This window comes from Pristiophorus japonicus, chromosome 19, assembly GCF_044704955.1.
Source record: "Pristiophorus japonicus isolate sPriJap1 chromosome 19, sPriJap1.hap1, whole genome shotgun sequence".
In the NCBI taxonomy this organism is placed as follows: Eukaryota; Metazoa; Chordata; class Chondrichthyes; family Pristiophoridae; genus Pristiophorus; species Pristiophorus japonicus.
The window spans coordinates 93,062,023-93,087,668 of record NC_091995.1 but is presented as its reverse complement, the minus strand read 5'-3'; the positions used below and the strand labels follow the sequence as shown (position 1 = coordinate 93,087,668).

Here is a 25,646-nt window from a genome sequence, read left to right as displayed (position 1 = left end):
GTTACTAAACAGTGCAGAGGCTTTCATTATACATGGCACAACACAGGTGTTTTTCAGTTTATGGTGCTCTATGTATACAAGCAGATTAACAAGTACAGCCCGAGGGGGGTCTGATTCCATCCCCTGGGTTTACCGTGGCGGAAGAGCCTTAAACTGTGACTCTTCCCCATCGTGCCTTTACAGCGTCTTCACTATCTACATTACACCATTACTACCCACTATCACCTGCGCAGTTCTAGAACTGACCCTTTCTCACACAAGCTCCTGTATTTATACCACTGGGACAGCCTGCGTTCAAACAGGGACTGACATCACCAATGATGATTGACAATCCCTGAGAGCCAATCAGGAATCTTCCCTGAATCCAGGCACCAATTAACAAAGGGGAGGGGGTATGGGTGGAGGGGGAAGGCCCAGAGCCAAACAGAGCTGTGGAAAACAGGCCATTCAGCCCAACCAGTCCATGCCGGCGTTTATGCTCCACTCGAGCCTCCTCCCGTCTTTCCTCATCTAAATGGGGTGGAGTGTAGAATGTTTCGGTATAAGAGGTGTTGCAGTTGTGTGGGGCGGACTGGTTGGGCCGGGTGCTCTTTGCCTTTCCGTCATTGTTCATTGTTCATAGGTTTATATGTAACCTTCAGGGCTGCTGACCGAGGGCCGTGTGGCTCTTTGTCGGCCGGCGCGGACACAATGGGCCGGAATGGCCTCCTTCTGCGCTGTAAATTTCTATGTTTCTATGTTTCTGTTGTGCTTGTTCCGGCTCTTTGAAAGGGCGATTCAATTAGTCCCACTCCTCAGCTCCTTCCCCATAGCCCTGCAATTTTTTCACTTATATATACAATTCCCCTTTTCAAATTGTTGAATCTGTTCCCACCGCCCTTTCAGGCAGCGCGTTCCAGATCACAACAACTCGCTGCGTAAACACATTCTCCTCATCTCCCCCTCAGGTCCTTTCCTTTTCACGTTGGTGTTACTCAGAGACCCAAAGCCGTGATGTCTGGTTTCAGTGCCGAAGTGGTTCAGTCCTGGATTAGGCGATGAGCGATGCTCCCTTGGATCAAAACTCTGCTTCCGATGGGCCAGTGGGGGGAGGGGGGGGGGGCGGCAGCGATTCCGATCCGGAGCCACCAATCACGCCACAAGCACTGCCCTTTCGGGGGAGATGCCACCAATGAGCCCAGTTGACCCACCGGAACCGAACATGTACCTGGGTATCTACACCTGTATTGGTCGCAGGATCCACGAGGCAGTGACTGTCCTGCGGTCACAAAGGGCTTCGAGCAAACTGATGGATATCACATGGTCACATTCAATGGCCAAGCAGGTGGGCACCAGAGACTTCGAGTCAGGCCTGTGGTTACTGGGTCTGAGAGAAGCTTTGATTGATCCTGTCTACAGGATCTCTGAATTCAGGGTCACTCCATGTGGGGAGTGGGGATGCCGATCGACACAGAAGACCCCAGGTGAGGAGAAGCTTCCTTTGCCATTTGCATACAACAGCAATGATCGAATGAGGTGACTGGGAACTTTGAGAGATGCAAAGACATTAACGAGGAATGACTGAAGACGGAAATTTAATTGCACTCACTGCAGTTCCCAACTAATTAACTTATAAACATTGGATAAATACAGTTACAGTGTCAATGTTTGAATCCATTCCTGGGGTGAAGGAGACACGTGGAGAAGCAGTAGGCTGTGGAGACGGTGATTGCAATATGGTATGAAATGCACAAATGGATACGTTTATGGAGGAGCTGCATTGGCTTTATTAACTGCTGGAACATAAAGTGTTGAAGGGTGTGCGGGCAAGAAATAGCTATTGAACTTGCTTGGCGTTTTAAGTTAACTGCTTTTATTGAACTACATTTACTCCTAGAAAGATTACATTTTATTCGAGTACAGTTCCACATGAGTACCTCTCTCTTTAATGCCTTGTACAGCTTCTTATTCGTGTGGGAGGCGAGGTACATGTTATTCAATCAAGAGAGACACACAAAGACAGGGAAAATGTTCAGAACCTAGTTCAATCCTCTCCCCAAAGGAATCCACACTTTCTGCCCCAAGAGGCCAGTGACAAGTGAGTAAATACGACATTTCAGCTGCATTTCCCAATCACCATTGCCTTTAGTCCCATGGGTTCAGTGAGCTCGCCCAATGAGCTCAGACATTGCTGGCGTCTACAGTCATTCTGTGCTACTTTGCCCACAACCCCCAGAGCAGTGACGATGAGTTTTGTTTCAGTGAGCGACCTGCAGCGTATCCCACAGGAACAACTCTGTGGGGTTGGTAGAAGCTTACTGTAAATAAATACCGAAACTCTTCTTCCCAGGGTAGATACCATTCTTGAAATTGGATTGATCCTGGGAATGAAATCATGCAGCGCTGATTCACTGAGAAACTCTCCTTGCATTTTAACAAAGTTACAGCAACTAATATTTTTTTGTACTGAGAGACTAAAGGGAGTCTTGCTTTTGATATAGTTCAGAGAAGGTTCACTCGGTTGATTCCGGGGATGAGGGGGTTGACTTATGAGGAAAGGTTGAGTAGGTCGGGCCTCTACTCATTGGAATTCAGAAGAATGAGAGGTGATCTTATCGAAACGTATAAGATTATGAGGGCGCTTGACAAAGTGGATGCAGAGAGGATGTTTCCACTGATGGGGGAGACTAGAACTAGAGGGCATGATCTTAGAATAAGGGGCCGCCCATTTAAAACAGAGATGAGGAGAAATTTCTTCTCTCAGTGGGTTGTAAATCTATGGAATTTGCTGCCTCAGAGAGCTGTGGAAGCTGGGACATAAGAACATAAGAACATAAGAATTAGGAACAGGAGTAGGCCATCTAGCCCCTCGAGCCTGCTCCACCATTCAACAAGATCATGGCTGATCTGGCCGTGGACTCAGCTCCACTTACCCGCCCGCTCCCCATAACCCTTAATTCCCTTATTGGTTAAAAATCTATCTATCTGTGATTTGAATACATTCAATGAGCTAGCCTCAACTGCTTCCTTGGGCAGAGAATTCCACAGATTCACAACCCTCTGGGAGAAGAAATTCCTTCTCAATTCAGTTTTAAATTGGCTCTCCCGTATTTTGAGGCTGTGCCCCCTAGTTCGAGTCTCCCCGACCAGTGGAAACAACCTCTCTGTCTCTATCTTGTCTATCCCTTTCATGATTTTAAATGTTTCTATAAGATCACCCCTCATCCTTCTGAACTCCAACGAGTAAAGCCCCAGTCTACTCAATCTATCATCAAAAGGTAACCCCCTCATCTCCGGAATCAGCCTAGTGAATCGTCTCTGTACCCACTCCAAAGCTAGTATAGCCTTCCTTAAGTAAGGTGACCAAAACTGCACGCAGTACTCCAGGTGCGGCCTCACCAATACCCTGTACAGTTGCAGCAGGACCTCCCTGCTTTTGTACTCCATCCCTCTCGCAATGAAGGCCAACATTCCATTCGCCTTCCTGATTACCTGCTGCACCTGCAAACTAACTTTTTGAGATTCATGCACAAGGACCCCCAGGTCCCTCTGCACCTCAGCATGTTGTAATTTCTCCCCATTCAAATAATATTCCCTTTCACTGTTTTTTTTCCCCAAGGTGGATGACCTCACACTTTCGACATTGTATTCCATCTGCCAAACCTTAGCCCATTCGCTTAAACTATCTAAATCTCTTTGCAGCCTCTCTGTGTCCTCTACACAACCCGCTTTCCCACTAATCTTTGTATCATCTGCAAATTTTGTTACACTACACTCTGTCTCCTCTTCCAGGTCATCTATGTATATTGTAAACAGTTGTAGTCCCAGCACCGATCCCTGTGGCACACCACTAACCACCGATTTCCAACCCGAAAAGGATCCATTTATCCCAACTCTCTGCTTTCTGTTAGCCAGCCAATTCTCTATCCATGCTAATACATTTCCTCTGACTCCGCGTACCTTTATCTTCTGCAGTAACCTTTTGTGTGGCACCTTATCGAATGCCTTTTGGAAATCTATTACACCACATCCATCGGTACACCTCTATCCACCATGCTCGTTATATCCTCAAAGAATTCCAGTAAATTAGTTAAACATGATTTCCCCTTCATGAATCCATGTTGCGTCTGCTTGATTGCACTATTCCTATCTAGATGTCCCGCTATTTCTTCCTTAATGATAGCTTGAAGCATTTTCCCCACTACAGATGTTAAACTAACCGGCCTATAGTTACCTGCCTTTTGTCTGCCCCCTTTTTTAAACAGAGGCGTTACATTAGCTGCTTTCCAATCCGCTGGTACCTCCCCAGAGTCCAGAGAATTTTGGTAGATTATAACGAATGCATCTTCTATAACTTCCGCCATCTCTTTTAATACCCTGGGATGCATTTCATCAGGACCAGGGGACTTGTCTACCTTGAGTCCCATTAGCCTGTCCAGCACTACCCCCCTAGTGATAGTGATTGTCTCAAGGTCCTCCCTTCCCACATTCCCGTGACCAGCAATTTTTGGCATGGTTTTTGTGTCTTCCACCGTGAAGACTGAAGCAAAATAATTGTTTATGGTCTCAGCCATTTCCACATTTCCCATTATTAAATCCCCCTTCTCATCTTCTAAGGGACCAACATTTACTTTAGTCACTCTTTTCCGTTTTGTATATCGGTAAAAGCTTTTACTATCTGTTTTTATGTTTTGCGCAAGTTTACTTTCATAATCTATCTTTCCTTTCTTTATTGCTTTCTTAGTTATTCTTTGCTGTCGTTTAATAAATTGAATAAATTTAAGACAGAAATAGACAGTTTCTTAAACGATAAGGGGATAAGGGGTTATGGGGAGCGGGCAGGGAAGTGGAGCTGAGTCCATGATCAGATCAGCCATGATCGTATTGAATGGTGGAGCAGGCTCGAGGGGCCGAATGGCCTACCCCTGCTCCTATTTCTTATGTTCTTATGCAACGAGCAGAGAGAATATTCATCACCAGTGGAAGCAGTTACTTGTATTCAGCTACCTTGGCCCAAACTCTAGAGAGCTCACACCCCTAAAATTCTCTCAGTACTTCACCTCCAATGAATGAGAACACGAGTGAGGACCTGCCCACATGTCACTCACTACAGTCCCCCCCCCACTGAAACTGGACGTTATCTCAGGTCAACAGGCCCTGACCAGCTTTGTGTGCTTCTGTCACACACTCTGGCAGCAGCTGAGCTGGTTTCCGATATTAAACCTCGCGATAGGGCCAATATTTATCCTTCAACCTTCCACGACCACCGGATATCTCAAAGCGGCTTTACAGCCAATGAAATACTTTTGGAGAGCAGTCGTTGTTGTAATGTGGAAAACGCTGCATCCAATTTGCGCACAGCAAGCTCCCACACACAGCATTGTGATAATGACCAGATAATGTTTTTAAGTGATGTTGATTGAGGGATAAATATTGGTCCCGGAACACCGGGGAGAACTCCCCTGCTCTTCTTCGAAACAGTGCCATGGGATCTTCTTGAACCGCTGCAGTCCGTGTGAGGTGAAGGTGCTCCCACAGTGCGGTTAGGGAGGGAGTTCCAGGATTGTGGCCCAGCGACGATGGAGGAACGATTGTAGGAAAATTCATCAAACAGCAAAGCTTTGTGAAAATAGCAAATGATTATCATTTCATTGACCAGGAAGGTCAAGGTACCCAAAGGTAATAACATCACCACGACTGATCTCCCAAACCTGCCTGTTGTCCAAAGCGTGGCACCGGATGGACTGCAGTGCATCAGCAAACCCCGGCAACCAAATTTTAATTTGATCCACTAATGATAAAAGTTAAATTTGTTTAATTTGTTGTTTTAGTGCCCCTTTAAAAAGGGGGCATTTGATTTATTGTTTTATAAAAATAATTGTTTTCCACAGCTCTGATTGGCTCTGGGACTCCCACCTCCCCCCTTCCCCCACACCCCCTCTCTTTTGTTAATTGGTGCCTGGATTCAGGGAAGATTCCTGATTGGCTCTCAGGGATTGTCAATCATCATTGGTGCTGCCACACCCTGTTTGAATGCAGGCTGCCCCAGTGGTATAAATACAGGAGCTTGTGTGAGAAAGGGTCAGTTCTTGAACTGTGCAGGTGATAGTGAGTAGTAATAGTGTAATATAGATAGTGAAGATGGCCTCCCAAGGCGTCATGTATTCAACTATCATTGTAACCCATGTATAAGCTGACCTAAATTGTACACCATGAGAACATTGACCACAAGGGGTGCACTTGTGGGAGACACTCCTAACCTGGACTTTGAGGTATAAAAGATGAAGCTCCACCCACCTTCATCATTTGGGGTCTTGGTAATAAAGGTAACTGGTCACAGAGTGACCTTCTCTCAAGTATGGGCCTTGTGTGCATTTATACTGTATAGTAAGGACATATCATTGGCGACGAGAAACTGGGATTTAAACCACGTGAGCATGGCCACTAGCAGCACAGACGAGAGGTACTGTGTTGGTGATGATTGGGATGACTTTATTGAGAGACTACAGCAAAGTTTTGACACTAAGGAATGGTTGAGACAGGATTCGGCCGATAAACGCAGGGCTCATCTCCTGACGGTTTGTGGATCCAGGACGTACTCCCTGATGAAGGACCTTCTAGCGCCAGAGAAGTTGGCGGACAAGATGTTCGAAGAGCTCAGTAAGTTGATCGGGGAACACCTTTAACTGGCGAGCAGCATGCACATGGCGAGAAACCGGTTTTACACACACCGGCGGCAAGAAGGGCAAAGCGTTCCAGACTTCGTGGCAGATCTCCGGCGACTGGCAAGCCTATGTAAGTTCCCAGATGCATGCAGAGCGGAGATGTTGCAAGACTTTTTTATTGAGGGCTTCGGGCACGCTAGGGTTTTCAGGAAACTGATTGAGACCAAAGACTTGACCTTGAAAGCGGCGGCTCTGATAGCCCAGACCCTTATCTCAGGGGAGGAAGAGACCAGAATGATGTATGACAAAAAATCTTGGCTCAAATGCGGCAAACGACCAGGGAGTCAACATTGTTAACGCGGCACACAGTTGTCTAGGCAGACAAGGGCAATTGGACATGCCCCAGCATGCAGTCGAACCCAGAGGGGGAATTCAACAGAGACAATGGCTAGCTGAATGGTGATTCATGCCATCGCAATGGACAATGAGGCCAGTAATAGGGCCTTCAACACCTGTTAAGGGCGCGCTTAAGGACAGTTTCAGAGACGATCGACTGGTAATGGACCTTTTGTTTCCAACAATGGGGCCTCTAGCTCATGCTGGAGGTGTGGAGGCAAACACCCAGCCAGAGCTTGCAGGTATCGGCAATATATCTGCAGAAACTGCAACGTCAGCGGTCACTTGGCGCGTATGTGCAGGAAGCCTGCAGTCAGGTTGATGTACGAGGAGGACCGGCCCGATGTAAGCCCTACGAGGCCAAATGAATACCGAGGGAAATTGCTGGAAGCTGAAGTTCAGCGAGTTCATGTGGTGTACATATACAGTTCATACACCAGGACGCCACCAATAATGATGAAAGTGCTCCTCAATGGCATCCCAGTATTAATTGAGCGGGGGCCAGCCAGTCCCTGATGAGTATCAAACAGTTCGAAAAGTTGTGGGTATCCAAGGCCAAGAGGCCAAAATGATTGCCGATTGACGCACAGCTACGGACATATACAAAGAAGATCATTCTGGTGCTAGGCAGCGCCACGGTAGTCGTGACCCACAAAGATTCGGAGAACAGACTGCCACTCTGGATTTTCCCGGGGGGGTGGTCCCGCACTACTGGGGAGGAGTTGGCTTGCTTTCTTGAACTGGAAATGGGGCGATGTCAATGCAATTTCTTCTGTGGAGCGAGTATCATGCCTGGACAAATTTGACTCATTATTTCAACCCGGCATCGGCACTTTCATGGGGGCCAAGGTAGTGATTCACATAAACCCGGACGCCAGGCCAGTACACCACAAGGCCAGAGCAGTGCCGTACATGATGCAGGAAAAGATAGAAGGCGAATTGGACCGCCTGCTGAGGGAAGGCATCATCTCGCCAGTCGAATTCAGTGACTGGGCGAGCCCGATCGTGCCGGTGCTCAAGGCGGATGGGTCGGTCAGGATATGTAGCGATTACAAGGCCACCATCAATCGGGTGTCACTCCAAGACCAGTACCCGCTACCGAGAGCGCAGGACCTCTCTGCGACGCTATCCTGTGGCAAACTTTTTTCAAAATTGGACCTGACCTCAGCTTACATGACCCAGGAGCTGGCGAGTGAGTCGAAGAAGCTGACCACCATCACGACACACAAGGGGTTGTTTGAGTACAACAGATGTCCGTTCAGGATTTGTTCGGCCGCCGCGATCTTCAAACGAAATATGGAAAGCCTCCTCAAGTCGATTCCAGGGATGGTGGTTTTTCAAGATGACATCCTCATTACGGGTTGTGATACTGAAGAACACCTCCACAACCTGGAGGAGGTGCTACGCAGACTGGACCGAGTAGGGCTGCGACTGAAAAAGGCGAAGTGCGTCTTTTTAGCTCCAGAGGTAGAATTCCTGGGGAGGAGGGTAGCAGCAGACCTACTGTGTCCAAAACGGAAGCGATCCAGAGAGCACCCAGACCCCGTAACACGACGGAGCTGCGTTCGTTCCTGGGCTCCTGAACTATTTTGGTAACTTTCTTCCCAAATTGAGCACGCTGTTAGAGCCGCTACACGTGCTCCTACGCAAAGGTCGCGATTGGGTCTGGGGAGGACAGCCAGGAAAGGGCTTTTGATATAGCACGTAATTTGTTATGCTCCAACAATCTGTTAACGCTATATGACCCATGTAAGAAACTTGTTTTAACGTGCGATGCGTCGTCCTATGGTGTCGGGTGTGTGTTGCAGCATGTCAATGCCAAGGGTCAGTTACAGCCGGTAGCTTATGCCTCCAGAAGTCTGTCCCAGGCAGAAAGGGGCTACGGGATGGTAGAAAAGGAAGCGCTAGCATGTGTATATGCAGTAAAAAAAATGCACCAGTACCTGTTTGGCAGGAAATTTGAGCTGAAGACAGATCACAAACCCCTAACGTCCCTTTTGGCCGACAACAAGGCCATAAATGCGAATGCATCGGCCCGCATACAGAGGTGGGCACTTACATTAGCCGCCTATGACTACACAATTCGGCACAGACCGGGCACTGAACACTGCGCCGATGCACTCAGCAGGCTCCCACTAGCCATCACTGAGGGGGCAGCTGAGCATGATGCTGAGATGGTCATGGCTGTTGAAGCTTTCAAAAGCGAAGGCTCACCTGTGACAGCCCGTCAGATTAAAGTCTGGACAAATAGAGACCCGCTACTGTCTTTAGTCATAAATGTGTCCTGAATGGGGACTGGGCAGCCACGTACGGGGCATGCCCTGAGGAGTTTAAATCGTTTCATAGGCGCAAGGATGAACTCTCGATTCAGGCCGATTGCCTACTGTGGGGAAACTGAGTAGTCATGCCCCAGATGGGCAGAGAGGTGTTTATCAGAGAACCTCACAATGAGCACCCGGGCATTGTCATGATGAAGGCAATTGCCAGGTCACACGTTTGGTGGCCAGGGATAGATGCAGACCTGGAACTTTGTGTTCGCAGGTGCAACATGTGTGCTCAGCTGGGCAACGCAACCAGGGAAGCCCCCCTTAGCCCCTGGTCCTGGTCCGCCAAGCCTTGGTCACGCATCCGTGTGGACTACGCTGGTCCTTTCATGGGAAAAATGTTTTTGGTTGTAGTAGACGCCTACTCCAAATGGATCGAGTGTGCCATTTTAAATTCAATCACATCCTCTGCCACGGTAGAAAGTCTACGGACAATGTTCGCCGCCCATGGTCTACCGGATGTCTTGGTCAGCGACAATGGCCCGTGCTTCACAAGCATTGAGTTCCAGGACTTCATGGCAGGCAATGGAATTAACCATGTCAGAACGGCACCGTTCAAACCGGCCTCAAACGGCCAGGCGGAACAAGCAGTGCAGATAATCAAACAGGGGATGCTCAGATTCCAAGGGGGTTCCCTACAAAGCCGCTTATCACGCCTCCTGTTGGCCAATAGATCCCGACCACACTCGCTCACAGGGGTTCCACCCGCAGAGCTGCTAATGAAAAGGATGCTCAAAACCAGGTTATCCCTTATACACCCTACTATGAAAGAAATTGTTGAGAGCAGGCATCAGTCACAATGTGACTACCATGACAGGAATGCGAAGGCGCGATGTATTGATGTCAATGACCCTGTTTTTGTCCTTAATTACGCTGCAGGGCCCAAATGGCTCACAGGCACTGTGATTGCCAAAGAGGGGAATAGGGTTTTGGTAGTCAAACTTACCAATGGACAAATCTGCCGCAAACACGTGGATGAAACTAAAAGGAGGTTCAGCAACCCCATAGAAGAAGCAGAGGAAGAACACGATGTAGAGTTTACTCCACCACAGGTGACCGAACACCGGAACCAAGTGGAGGAGAGCCCAGTCACTGTGGGCAGTCCGGACAGGCCTGATGCACCACAAACAGCAGACACTCAGGCCAGCGCCCAACAACCGGAGCCCCAACTCAGGCGCTCTACAAGGGAGCGTAAACCACCAGAGAGACTTAACCTGTGATCCCAATAAGACTTTGGGGGGGGGGGAGGTGATGTCATGTATTCAACTATCATTGTAACCCATGTATAAGCTGACCTAAGTTGTACACCTTGAGAACATTGAACACGAGGGGGTGCACTTGTGGGAGACACTCCTAACCTGGACTTTCAGGTATAAAAGGGAAAGCTCCACCCACCTTCATCACTTGAGGTCTTGGTAATAAAGGTAACTGGTCACAGAGTGACCTTCTCTCAAGTATGGGCCTCGTGTGCATTTATACTCTATAGTAAGGACATATCACAAGGACTGTGAGGATGCTGTCAACCAGCAGATCAACATGGAGCTCTCGTCCTCCTATGTTTACCTCTCCATGGTGAGTCTTGTGTTTTTAGGATCCTATTTCAAAATTAAGGCTGTGGCATCATTGTGTTCTAAGGAGGTAGAATTTCCCTAGGTCAGTACATTGGCTTTAGAGTGTATCTCTATAGCCCTCCCCAACCTTAATCCAGTGAATATTTGTCACACTGATCTTGTAGATGACCTCATTAACAGACTGCTCCCTGCTCTATAATAACTGTCCCATTCTGAAGTGGTTGTATCTGACACTAACTCCAGTATTCTAAAGTTTATAATTGAGGATTCCGCTTGAAGATGTATAACTCTGGTCAACTTCTGAAACTTGGATGGTTGTTATGTATGCAATAAAGGTTCAAGCTGAGTACTGTTTAACTAAGCAAGATACAACCTTGGCTCTGCTTTATTTAGGCCCAAAGTGCCTGACTCTCAAAATGGCTGGCCTTTTATACCAGAGCAGCACCATGTGTGCTGCTCAGTGGTCTCCAACAATGGTGCCGTCTGGTGGCTACAAACAGAATGTATATACATGACAGATGGAAACCATTGAGTTAGAATTGGGTGACTAATTGGTGAAATGTTGACTGACTAGTTCTGGCCAGTTTCTCCCCTCTGAGTGATTCCTGTTGTGTTGATGTCTCGTGAGGCTGGGTCCTTTCACTGAACACTCCTTCAAGGTGTTAAAACTTTTGATTTTAAAGATTTTTCTCTCCCTTCAGTGATTTTGACTTTAATTGGAGGCCAAAAGGAAGGATCACTGATGAATTGACCAAGCGTTGGTTGAAGTCTGAAATTAAACTTCAAATGCTAAAGGCGTTCTTGCTCCCCACATGTTTCCCATATTCTGTTTAGCTGTTCACATGGAGGGACTTTCAACGTATTCAGAAAGAATTGATTCAAGATTTGCTGCAGCCACTTTTTTTTCTTGAACTGTATGCCCCTCAATTGAGTGCAAGGTATTGAGGTAGAGAATGGGCTCTTTATTGATGCTACCATTTTTGAGTTGGCCATGAATGTGCTCTGGGTCTGACATGCCTCTCCCCTTTCCATTATCCTTGTTATTTCTTGAATAAAGAGTCAGACTAGATACTGCAAGCTCAAAGTAAGGTGTGACCGCAGTCCTTTATTACAGAAATGTGTGCCTCTCCAGCCTGTGAGGCCGCCTTTATATACAGGTGCTCACAAGGGATTGTGAGATCCCTTGGGACTCCAGTGGATAAGCCCTCTGGTGGTTAGACATGGTATTTACAGGTTTACTTACATAGAAACATAGAAAATAAGTGCAGGAGTAGGCCATTCGGCCCTTCGAGCCTGCACCGCCATTCAATGAGTTCATGGCTGAACATGCAACTTCAGTACCCCATTCCTGCTTTCTCGCCATACCCCTTGATCCCCCTAGTAGTAAGGACTACATCTAACTCCTTTTTGAATATATTTAGTGAATTGGCCTCAACAACTTTCTGTGGTAGAGAATTTCACAGGTTCACAATTCTCTGGGTGAAGAAGTTTCTCCTCATCTCGGTCCTAAATGGCTTATCCTGAGACTGGGACCCCTGGTTCTGGACTTCCCCAGCATTGGGAACATTCTTCCTGCATCTGTCTAAACCCATCAGAATTTTAAACGTTTCTATGAGATCCCCTCTCATTCTTCTGAACTCCAGTGAATACAAGCCTAGTTGATCCAGTCTTTCTTGATATGTCAGTCCCGCCATCCCGGGAATCAGTCTCATAACTTGTCTCTCTCCGCAGTCCCATTACTGTGACCGGGATGATGTTGCCCTGCGTCACTTTGCCGAGTTCAAGAGGCAGTCACACGAGGAATGTGAGCACGCTGAGAGAATGATGCAATTCCAGAATCGGTGCGGGGTGGGGGGCGGGGGGCTGGTCCTATAGAACGTCCAGGTCAGATTCAGTGAACTTTGAAGAATTGTCTTGGGTTTTGTGAAAAGTGAGCCAGTTTGGCCTGAACTAATAGATTTACTGAGTCATGGAAATTGTGCCTCGAGGAGGAGTAATAATATTTGTATGCCTGGATTTTCAGAAGGCAGGAGATTTCTGGCTAAAGTGCATGGAATTGGAACAACCTTGTGACGCCAGTAGAACTGGGTGGAGCAGGAGGCAGTTGGGATAAAATAGACCCCTGTGGACGGTGACAACTAGTGCAGTTATGATCTAGACTTGTAAATATTGGTGTATGCTGAGCTAGGGCCTATGGTGAGCTCGGGAGCAACAGTTGGAGGGAGGGTAGGTGTGGAATCGAGGGTAGGGGTGGAATTGAAGGAAGCGGGTGAGTATGATGGTAGCTGTAGTTTAAATTGTTGGTCCATATCAGATGTAAGGCTAGAAGTATCAACAATGGGATTGGTGAGGTGTTCAAGTGCAGATGTGACTAGAAGCTAGCTTGCAGATATTGTGTATGTGGGCACTCTGTTAATGACTCCACGAGGCAGGGGTATGGCACTTCAACTGTACAGACTGTAGCCCTTTAGAACATACAACATAAGAATTAGGAACAGGAGTAGGCCATCTAGCCCCTCGAGCCTGCTCCGCCACTCAACAAGATCATGGCTGATCTGGCCGTGGACTCAGCTCCACTTACCTGCCCGCTCCCCGTAACCCTTAATTCCCTTATTGCCGCTCCTCGAGTGAGGACACCAAGAGGTGAGCTCCCCTTTTATACTGGGTTACCTGCAGTGTGCAGGTGACCCTTAGGTCTCCAGCAGCAGCACCCTCTGGTGTACAGGTATGGTATATACAGGGTGAAGGTACATTCAGGTCTAGTGTTACAGTACATTACATCATTGGCATGCATACATAACAGCAGGCTAGTCAGATAGCGAGACAAAACCCAAGGCATAGAATATAAAAGCTAGGACGTGTGGCTGCAATTAGTGCTAGATAAACCTCATTTTTGAAAATTCTCTCAGGATACCCTACATTGAAACATCTATCTTTGTGAATAAAGTCCAGATATTACTTGGTTAATATATTGGAGTGGCCTGGATTAGGGTATTGAAGTGACATTGACATGTGATCCTATTCTCTCCTGAAATGCTCCAGGATAATGAATTGAATCCTGTTAATCCATTTCATCCACTCTATCTGTTGACACACTTTTTTTTTCACCTCTCTCTACCCTACCCCCAGAAACCGGAGCAGGATGAGTGGAGCGATGGTCTGGAGGCGACGCAGAGAGCTCTGCAGATGAAGGCTGACAACCAGTCTGCTGGATCTGCACAAGCTCGCCACTGGGAGCACCGACCCTTATGTAAGTTCTGAAATGTCTCTCTTTTTTTTAAGTAAGACTTGCAAATCTATAGAGGCTTTCTGGACGGTGTCCCATGTGCTTTACATCCAATGACATTCTTGTGTAGTCACTATTGCAATGCAGGAAACCCGGCAGCCAATTTGTGCACTGCAAGATCCTGCATGCAGAAATAACTGGGAAACCCCAAGTTGATTGAGTCTAAATATTGGCGAGAAAACTGGGGCAAATACTCCACCACTTTTTTTTTTCTTAATAGTAACATGGGTTCTCTTGCATCTACTTGAGGACAAGACCTCATAACATTTTATCCAAAAAAAACACCTCTGACAGTGCAGCACTCCCTCCCTCAGTACCACTGAAGTATTGGCCTGGATTATTTGCTCAATTGACATGTGACTGTTATGTATGCAATAAAGGTACAAACTGAGTACTGTTTAACTGAACAAGGTACGCCCTTTGTTCTGCTTTATTACGACCCAAAGTGCCTGACTCTCAAAACGGCTGGCCTTTTATACCAGAGCAGCACCATGTGCGTGCTGCTAATGGCCTCCAACAATGACGCCATCTGGTGGCTACAAACTGCATGTACGTACCATGACGGGGACAACCCAGGGCCTTCTGACTCAGGCCGTGGTATCAGTGAGCCACAGCTGATATTTGCCATGTTTCTGGGGGGAGTTGAAGGCTATGGTGGAAGCTTCAAATCTGTTTAATCTCTAGAAATATCTCCAGAGCCAGTTGCTTTGTGCTGATCTTCTACAAGAGACTTTAAACATCAGGATCACATTGAGATGGGGCAGTGCATAAAGCAGATTGAATTGGGGCTGCAAAGGATTACGATTTAACAGAAGGGGGTTCTGCTTTTTAATTCTTAAATTGGTTTATATGTTACTCCTGGAGTAAAGCTAATCTATCTGAAGCACCAGTTACCCTGACCAGAAGTGTACCAAGGACCATCCCCATGGAAGGTGAAGCTCAGAAGAACCTTGATATTGTCTTCTCTGAACTAGTTGTACTTTTCTCCCAGTTGTGACTTCCTGGAGACCCACCACTTGGATGAACAAGTGAAGGCGCTCAACAAGTTTGGACATCACCGATCTGAAGAGGCTGGGAGCCCCTGAGAATGGCCTTGGGAGTACCTGTGCGACAAGCACACCCTGGATTGACTTGGCTTCTGGAACCATCGGCTCGAGACCTCGTGGCAATGAAGTGTGACAACCTCTGGTGGTGAATGCTTTGCTTGTGCTTAATTCCCAGTTTTCTCATCTGTCAGTGCACAATGGAAATTGTTATGTATGTAAACTTTGCCAAAATGTAAGACTTGCCACTAGGGGGCACACCTGTGGGAGACCTAAGGGTCACCTGGGGAAGTGTAAAAGGTGTAAAACCATGCTGCTTCCGCACTCTGGAGTCTGACTAGAGAGACCAAGGTCACAACAGTTTGAGCTTGCGATTATAGTTCAGTGGATTTATTCTGAACATAACAGAAATAAATGTTAATCATCATTGAACTAGTTTGTCATTGTTTCATTTAGTAGCTGATCACACTGCCTGATGCACAGCTGTGTAATTTATCATCCCAATCTTTACATGCCTTAAAAATATAAAATCCCCCTCCCACGATGGCTTTGCTCACATCTCGAATTGTCACTAGAGTGGCTGGTACTGGTTGAACCACCCCTCGTCCAGAACCATTCCTGGCCACAGGATGGCACATGCCCAGAACTCCACCATGAACAAATTGAAGTCCTTCCTCGCTGCCGACTCCCGCAATCGCTGGCCTGACCCCGCAATTCCCCAACTTCCCTTCCCCCCCACCCCCACCCCCCCCTCTCGAAATGATCTCTCTGCTGCACTCCCAGCTCTAAGCCAGCCAGTGCTAATATCCCCTTGCTCAGTACCTGTACCATCCAATTTAACGTGACCACCCCTCGTCTGGAAACATCCCTGATCCGGAACAGGCCGGATCCTGAGGGCTTCAACCTGTACTAGTTTTCTGAAATACACAACTTCTGAAACTAATCTGTAACAATTCCTGCTGGGGAGGGAGGAGTGGGTGGGAGCTTGTTTTTCATTACATCTACCACATGTCATGACTTCGCGGAGGTTTAAAACAATGAAGCAGGGAAGGGCGGTGGGGGCTGAATTAGTGCCTTCATGTTATGTGTTTAACCCCTTGTAACCTGTATCACACTACCACCAGAGGGCCTACCTGTTGGAGTTCCAAGGGATCCTAGCATCCCTTGGGAGCACGGTATATAAGCAGGTCACCCACGAGATACCTGCACTCTGGTGTCTCAGTAAAGGAGCTAAGGCCACACTTGCTCATTGTACACAGTACTCAGTTTCATCCTTTGTGAGCTTATCACTTCAGTATTGACTTTATTCAGTCAGGAGTGTCATGTATTCAAGCAGCATTGTAACCCCTGTATAATCTGACCTAAGTTGTACACCGTGAGAACACTGACCACTAGGTGGTGAGCTTGTGGGAGACACTCCTAACCTGGACCTTCAGATATAAAAGAGGAAGCTCCACCCACTTCCTGCACTTGAGTGCTATGGAATAAAGGACAGGTCACAGACTGACCTTCTCTCAAGCATGGGCCTCGTGTGCATTTATACTGTATAGTAAGGATGTATCAATGGCGACAAGAAACTGGGATTTAAACCACGCGAGCATGGCCACTAGCAATAACAGGGGTAGTCAGGGACGATCGACTGGCAAGGGACCTTTTGTTTCAAACAGCAGCTCATGTTGGAGGCGTGGAGGCGCACACTCAGCCGGAGTTTGCAGAGGTGAGCAAAATACCGACAGAAATTGCAGAAATGAACGCTGGGGGAAATCGCTGGAAGCTGAAGTTCAGCGAGTTCATGTGGAGCATGTATACAGTTCATACACCAGGACGCCACCGATAATGATGAAAGTGCTCCTCAATGGCATCCCAGTATCAATGGAGCTAGACACGGGGGCCAGCCAGTCCCTGATGGGTATCAAACAGTTCAAAAAGTTGTGGGCATCCAAGGTCAGGAGGCCAAAATTATCGCCGATTGACGCACAGCTACGGACTTACACAAAGCAGATCATTCCGGTGCTAGACAGCGTCACGGTAGTCGTGATCCACAAAGATTCGGAGAACAGGTTGCCATTCTGGATTGTCCCAGGGGACAGTCCCGCACTACTGGGGAGGAGTTAGCTTGCTGTCATGAACTGGAAATGGAGCGATGTCAATGCAATTTCCTCTGTGGAGTGAGTATCATGCTCACAGATCCTGGACAAATTTGACTCATTATTTCAACCCAGCATTGGCACTTTAATGGAGGCCAAGGTAGTGATTCACATAAACCCGGATGCCAGGCCAGTACACCACAAGGCCAGAGCGGTGCCGTACATGATGCGGGAAAAGATAGAAGGCGAATTGGACCGCCTGCTGAGGGAAGGCATCATCTCGCCAGTCGAATTCAGTGACTGGGCGAGCCCGATTGTGCCGGTGCTCAAGGCGGATGGATCGGTCAGGATATGTGGTGATTACAAGGCCACCATCAATCGGGTGTCACTCCAAGACCAGTACCCGCTACCGAGAGCGGAGGACCTCTTTGCGACGCTGTCCGGTGGCAAACCTTTTTCAAAATTGGACCTGACCTCAGCTTACATGACCCAGGAGCTGGCGAGTGAGTCAAAGAAGCTGACCACCATCACGACACACAAGGGGTTGTTTGAGTACAACAGATGTCCGTTTGGGATTCGCTCGGCCGCCGCGATCTTCCAACGAAATATGGAAAGCCTCCTCAAGTCGATTCCAGGGACGGTGGTTTTTCAGGACGACATTCTCATTACGGGTTACGATACTGAAGAACAACTCCACAACCTGGAGGAGGTGCTACGCAGACTGGACCGGGTAGGTCTGCGACTGAAAAAGGTGAAGTGCGTCTTCCTAGCTCCAGAGGTAGAATCCCTGGAGATGAGGGTAGCAGCAGACGGGATCAGCCCTACTGCGTCCAAGACGGAAGCGATCCAGAGAGCACCCAGACCCCGTAACACGACGGAGCTGCGTTCGTTCCTGGGGCTCCTGAACTATTTTGGTAACTTTCTTCCCAAATTGAGCACGCTGCTAGAGCCGCTACAGGTGCTCCTACGCAAAGGTCGCGATTGGGTCTGGGGGGACAGCCAGGAAAGAGCTTTTAATAGAGCACGTAATTTGTTATGTTCCAACAATCTGTTAACGCTATATGACCCATGTAAGAAACTTGTGTTAACGTGCGATGCGTCGTCCTATGGTGTCGGGTGTGTGTTGCAGCATGTCAATGTCAAGGGTCAGTTACAGCCGGTAGCTTATGCCTCCAGAAGTCTGTCCCAGGCAGAAAGGGGTTACGGGATGGTAGAAAAGGAGGCACTCGCATGTGTATATGCGGTAAAGAAAATGCACCAGTACCTGTTTGGCACGAAATTTGAGCTGGAGACAGATCACAAACCCCTAACGTTCCTTTTGGCCGACAACAAGGCCAGAAATGCAAACGCATCGGCCCGCATACAGAGGTGGGCACTCGCGTTAGCCGCCTATGACTACACAATTCGGCACAGACCGGGCACCGAAAACTGCGCCGATGCACTCAGCAGGCTCCCACTAGCCACCACTGAGGGGGCAGCTGAGCATGCTGCTGAGATGGTCATGGCTGTTGAAGCTTTCGGAAGCGAAGGCTCACCCGTGACAGCCCGTCAGATTAAAGTCTGGACAAATAGAGACCCGCTATTGTCTCTAGTCAAGAAATGTGTCCTGAATGGGGACTGGGCAGCCACGTACAGGGCATGCCTTGAGAAATTTAAACTATTTCACAGGCGCAAGGATGAACTCTCGATTCAGGCCGATTGCCTACTGTGGGGAAACCGCGTAGTCATGCCCCAGATGGGCAGAGAGGTGTTCATCAGAGAACTCCACAATGGGCACCCAGGCATTGTCACGATGAAGGCAATTGCCAGGTCACACATTTGGTGGCCAGGGATAGACGCAGATCTGGAACTTTGTGTTCGCAGGTGCAACACGTGTGCCCAGCTGGGCCATGCACCCAGGGAAGCCCCCCTTAGCCCCTGGCCATGGCCCGCCAAGCCTTGGTCACGCATCCATGTGGACTACGCAGGTCCTTTCATGGGAAAAATGTTTTTGGTTGTAGTAGACGCCTACTCCAAATGGATCGAGTGTGACATTTTAAATTCAAGCACATCCTCTGCCACGGTAGAAAGTCTACGGGCAATGTTCGCCGCCCACGGTCTACCGGACATCTTGGTCAGCGACAATGGCCCGTGCTTCACAAGCACTGAATTCCAGGACTTCGTGGCAGGCAATGGAATTAACCATGTCAGAACGGCACTGTTCAAGCCGGCCTCAAACAGCCAGGCAGAACGAGCAGTGCAGATAATCAAACAGGGGATATAGGGAATCCAAGGGGGTTCCCTACAAAGGCACTTATCACGCCTCCTGTTGGCCTACAGATCCCGACCACACTCGCTCACAGGGGTTCCACCCGCAGAGCTGCTAATGAAAAGGATGCTCAAAACCCGGCTATCCCTTATACACCCCACCATGAAAGAAATTGTCGAGAGCAGGCGCCAGTCACAATATGACTACCATGACAGGAATGCGAGGGCGCGATGTATTGATGTAAATGACCCTGTTTTTGTCCTCAACTATGCTGCAGGGCCCAAATGGCTCGCAGGCGCTGTGGTTGCCAAAGAGGGAAATAGGATTCTGGTAGTTAAACTTACCAATGGACAAATCTGCCGCAAACACGTGGATCAAACAAAAAGGAGGTTCAGCAACCCCATAGAAGAAGCAGAGGAAGAACACGATGTAGAGTTCACTCCACCACAGGTGACTGAACACCGGAACCAAAGGGAGGAGAGCCCAGTCACTGTGGGCAGTCCGGACAGGCCTGAGGCACCACAAACAGCAGACACTCAGGCCAGCGCCCAACAACCGGAGCCCCAACTCAGGCCCTCTACAAGGGAGCGTAAACCATCAGAGAGACTCAACCTGTGATCCCAATAAGACTTTGGGGGAGAGGTGATGTCATGTATTCAACCAGCATTGTAACCCAGGTATAATCTGACCTAAGTTGTACACCGTGAGAACAATGACCACTAGGTGGTGAGCTTGTGGGAGACACTCCTAAACTGGACCTTCAGAATAAAAGGGGAAGCTCCACCCACTTCCTGCACTTGAGTGCTATGGAATAAAGGACAGGTCACAGTCTGACCTTCTCTCAAGCATGGGCTTCGTGTGCATTTATACTGTGTAGTAAGGACATATCAAGGAGAATAGGGAGTATCTGCTTGATGTCATGCTTCACGCTCATGTCAGTCGGGGCAAGGATAGGTGGGGGGTGAACTATTGCAGATTCCTTCACGTCGAACATGCTGCAAGTCACTCGCGGGATTGCTAAAGTTTTGTGATCTGTACACGGAACGCATCACTGACCACCTTAGACACTTCCTCTTGGGCAGGCTCCTTCCCCAGGCCTGCTTCCCCCCCCCCCCAAGGGCAATACTTGATGACTGGGTTTAGTAAACCACCAGTCTGTATAGCTATAGACATCAAGCTGCCAGATGTCCTACTGGAGTTTGATGGTGTTGGGTAAAGCAGAGAGAAATTATACTAAAGCAAATGATTTTTGCATATCTTCCAACTTTAACTCACTTCCTTTCCAGTATAGCATCACCAGTTAATTGTGATCAAATAGAAGATGTATATTATTTTCCATAAATCACTTGGTATATCTCTAATTGCCACAACTTGTTCAAAAAGACTGCCCTTACCCCACAAGGTGTGTGTGTGCTGATTCGAGTGCTCCTAAAGATGACACACATTAAACTTCTATTAATGTTGTTCAAAAATATTTCTCTTGAAGGGAATGAATTAACTTCATTTTGAAAGTACTGAGGCACAAGGGCCCATTAAATATTCTCTCCCGGACTGAGCGAGCAGACACGGTCAGACTGACCACAACTAAAATAGCGGCTTGACTGTTGGGGGCTAAACTGGGCAACACAATGGCTCGCCATACCACAAGGACAATGTAAGCTCTCTGGACATGTTGTAAAGGCAGAGCCGGTCGATGTGCCGTGTTCCTTGCACACCCGGGGTAGTTCCGATATAAAATTCTGACGGGATTGGACAGGTTAGATGCAGGAAGAATGTTCCCGATGTTGGGGAAGTCCAGAACCAGGGGTCGCAGTCTGAGGATAAGGGGTAGGCCATTTAGGACCGAGATGAGGAGAAACTTCTTCACCCAGGGAGTGGTGAACCTGTGGAATTCTCTACCGCAGAAAGTTGTTGAGGCCAGTTCGTTCGATATATTCAAAGGGGGAGTTAGATGTGGCCCTTATGGCTAAAGGGATCAAGGGGTATGGAGAGAAAGCAGGAATGGGGTACTGAAGTTGCATGATCAGCCATGATCATATTGAATGGTGGTGCAGGCTCGAAGGGCCGAATGGCCTGCTCCTGCACCTATTGTCTATGTTTCTATGACACATTTGGGATGCCATGTTTACTTTCATAGTTGGCGGGAGCTAAGTTCAAACATCACTGCGGTTACAATCTAACCTCTTTCCAGGGATGTACCTCAACGAGCTCTTCCGCGGTTACATCCGAGCCAGGGTGTCCCTGGAGATGGAGCACGCGGTGTCCACCGGTACGCTCGCGGCCTTCCGCGAGAGGTGGGCGCCGGAGGGACTGGAGTGCATCATCACCCCCGGCAACCAAATTTTAATTTGATTTAAGTTTCCTGTAAAATGTTAATTGGTTTATTTGTCAGTTTTAGTGCCCCCTGTTAATAAGGGGGAACTTGATTTTTGGTTATCAACTGAAATAGTCGCAGCTAAACGAGATTAGATGCCGTTGTATAGCGACAGAGCAGGCACATGGGATTAGGACCACTGCTTGTGTAGGGAATCCTGGTTAGGGACAGGAGGAGGCCATTCAGCCCCTCGAGTTTGTTCCTCAATAAGATTCAATGAGATCATGGCTGATCTGTGACCTAATTCCATATAGGCCCCCACTGGCCACCACCGAGGGGGCGTCGGAGCAAAGCGCGGAGGTGGTCATGGCCGTTGAGGCTTTCGACAGCGCAGGCTCCCCCATCACAGCCCGGCAGATCAAAATCTGGACCAACAGAGACCCCCCTCCTATCCCTGATAAAGAAATGTGTCCTGACCGGGGATTGGGCGCCCGCACAGAGGGCGTGCCCTGAGGAGGTCAGACCGTTTCACAGCTGGATGGATCCAGCTCTCCATCCAAGCCGACTGCCTGCTACGGGGCAGCCGGGTAGTCATGCCCCAGAAAGGAAGGGAAGCATTCATCAGGGAACTCCACAGCGAGCACCCAGGCATTGTGCTAATGAAGGCCATTGCCCGGTCACATGTATGGTGGCCGGGAATTGACTCAGACCTGGAACATTGGGTTAGCATGACGTGTGCTCAGCTGGGTAATGCCCTTAGGGTGGCCCCACTCAGCCCTTGGCCCTGGCCCACCAGGCCATGGTCACGTATTCATGTAGACTACGCGGGCCCGTTCATGGGAAAAATGTTCCTGATTTTTGTCGATGCGTACTCGAAATGGATCGAGTGCATCATATTGAACTCGTGCATGACATCCATCACCGTCGAGAGTCTGCGTACGGTCTTTGCGACCCACGGCTTGCCGGACATCCTGGTTAGCGATAATGGCCCGTGTTTCACTAGCTATGAATTCCAGGAGTTTATGTCGGGTAATGGTATCAGACATGTCAGGGCAGCAGCCTTCAAGCCGGCTTCCAATGGCCAGGTGGAACGTGTGGTTCAAATCATAAAACAGGGCATGCCCCGGATTCAAGGACCCTCCCTTCAGTACCGCCTATCGCGCCTCCTGCTGGCCTATAGGTCCCGGCCGCACTCGCTCACGGGAGTCCCGCCCACGGAACTACTCATGAAACGCATACTTAAAACACGGCTGTCCCTCATTCATCCAGCCCTGTCAGACATTGCTGAGGGCAAGCACCAGTCCCAAATCGAGTGCCATGATCGCAACTCAGTGGGGAGATGCATAGAAATCGATGACCCTGTATTTATTCTCAATCATGCTTTGGGACCCAAGTGGCTTGAGGGTACTGTAATTGGCAAAGAGGGGAATAAGGTCACAGTGGTCAGACTTAACAATGGGCAGATATGCCGCAAACATCTGGACCAAGTAAAGAAAAGGTTCAGCATGGACACTGAGGAACCTGAGGAAGATCATGAGATGTCACCTACACCACTGCCAGTGAACGAGCAACAAGGACATTCAGCAGCATACACAGTCCCTGCGGCCAGCCCGGACAGGCCGGAATCACCTCAGGCGACAGAGACGCATGCCAAGGCCCAACCACCAGAGCCCCAACTGCGGCGCTCCACGAGAGAGCATCGACCGCCTGAAAGACTCAATCTTTGACCCAAAGACGTTGGGGGGAGGGTGATGTCATGTTTGTAACATTCACACAACTGTAACCTTTATGTAACAACACTGTACACTGTACACACCTGAGTAATGCACACCTTGACCACAGGGGGGTGAACTTGTGGGAGACACTCCTCACCTGGTCATCCAGGTATATAAAGGGAGGTCCCACGCAGGGTCATCACTTCTTGGTCCTGGGAATAAAGGTTCAGGTCACGTAGTGACTTTGTCTGCAGTACATGCCTCGTGTGATTCTATAGTAAGGTGTAAGGACACCACAGAGACCAAAACTGGACACAATTCCAAGTGCGGCCTGACTAAGGGCTTGTACAAGGACAAAACAGTATGATTCGCCTTGTACTCTGGATACACCCCAACACCCTATTTCCTCCAGCTATCGCTGCACGGCATTGCTCGTGTACCTTTAAGGATGTAAGCAGTTTGCATCCGAGCCAAGGTGTCCCTGGAGATGGAGCACACAGTGTCCACCAGAGAGATTGATGTGCAAAGTTAGAGCACATGGGATTGGGGGTAGTGTACTGACATGGATTGAGAACTGGTTGTCAGACAGGAAGCAAAGAGTAGGAGTAAATGGGTACTTTTCAGAATGGCAGGCAGTGACTAGTGGGGTACCGCAAGGTTCTGTGCTGGGGCCCCAGCTGTTTACACTGTACATTAATGATTTAGATGAGGGGATTAAATGTAGTATCTCCAAATTTGCGGATGACACTAAGTTGGGTGGCAGTGTGAGCTGCGAGGAGGATGCTGTGAGGCTGCAGAGCGACTTGGATAGGTTAGGTGAGTGGGCAAATGCATGGCAGATGAAGTATAATGTGGATAAATGTGAGGTTATCCACTTTGGTGGTAAAAACAGAGAGACAGAGTATTATCTGAATGGTGACAGATTAGGAAAAGGGGAGGTACAAAGAGACCTGGGTGTCATGGTACATCAGTCATTGAAGGTTGGCATGCAGGTACAGCAGGCGGTTAAGAAAGCAAATGGCATGTTGGCCTTCATAGCGAGGGGATTTGAGTACAGGGGCAGGGAGGTGTTGCTACAGTTGTACAGAGCATTGGTGAGGCCACACCTGGAGTATTGTGTACAGTTTTGGTCTCCTAACCTGAGGAAGGACATTCTTGCTATTGAGGGAGTGCAGCGAAGGTTCACCAGACTAATTCCCGGGATGGCGGGACTGACCTATCAAGAAAGACTAGATCAACTGGGCTTGTATTCACTGGAGTTCAGAAGAATGAGAGGGGACCTCATAGAAACATTTAAAATTCTGACAGGGTTAGACAGGTTAGATGCAGGAAGAATGTTCCCAATGTTGGGGAAGTCCAGAACCAGAGGTCACAGTCTAAGGATAAGGGGTAAGCCATTTAGGACCGAGATGCGGAGGAACTTCTTCACCCAGAGAGTGGTGAACCTGTGGAATTCTCTACCACAGAAAGTTGTTGAGGCCAATTCACTAAATATATTCAAAAAGGAGTTAGATGAGGTCCTTACTACTAGGGGGATCAAGGGGTATGGCGAGAAAGCAGGAATGGGGTACTGAAGTTGAATGTTCAGCCATGAACTCATTGAATGGCGGAGCAGGCTAGAAGGGCCGAATGGCCTACTCCGGCACCTATTTTCTATGTTTCTATGTTTCTAGTACGCTCGCGGCCTTCCGCAAGAGGTGGGCATCAGAGGGACTGCAGTGCATCATCTCCGGCAACCACATTTTAATTTGATTCTTCAATGCTAAAAGTTTAATATAGTTGTGTATAGAAGAACTTCACGAGGCTGAGTACTGTGAGCTAAACTTAGTGTGACCTTAGTCTTATTTATTACAACTCCAGAGTGCCTAAACAACATGGCAGCCAACCTTTTATACGGACCCTGCACGTGTGTGCAGGTGACCATTGGGACTCCAACAGTCGCGCCCTCTGGTGGCAAGTATTACATGGTTACATATATATCATCACTCCCCCCCCCCCAAAGTCTTCGGTACAAGTTA

The 25,646-nt window shown here is 48.5% G+C and overlaps 1 pseudogene; it reads left to right on the top strand.

Moving 5' to 3' along the window:
• The first annotated feature begins 1,201 nt into the window (after positions 1 to 1,201).
• On the top strand, positions 1,202 to 15,351 carry LOC139230303 (ferritin heavy chain A-like; annotated as a pseudogene).
• The last annotated feature ends 10,295 nt before the right edge of the window (positions 15,352 to 25,646 follow it).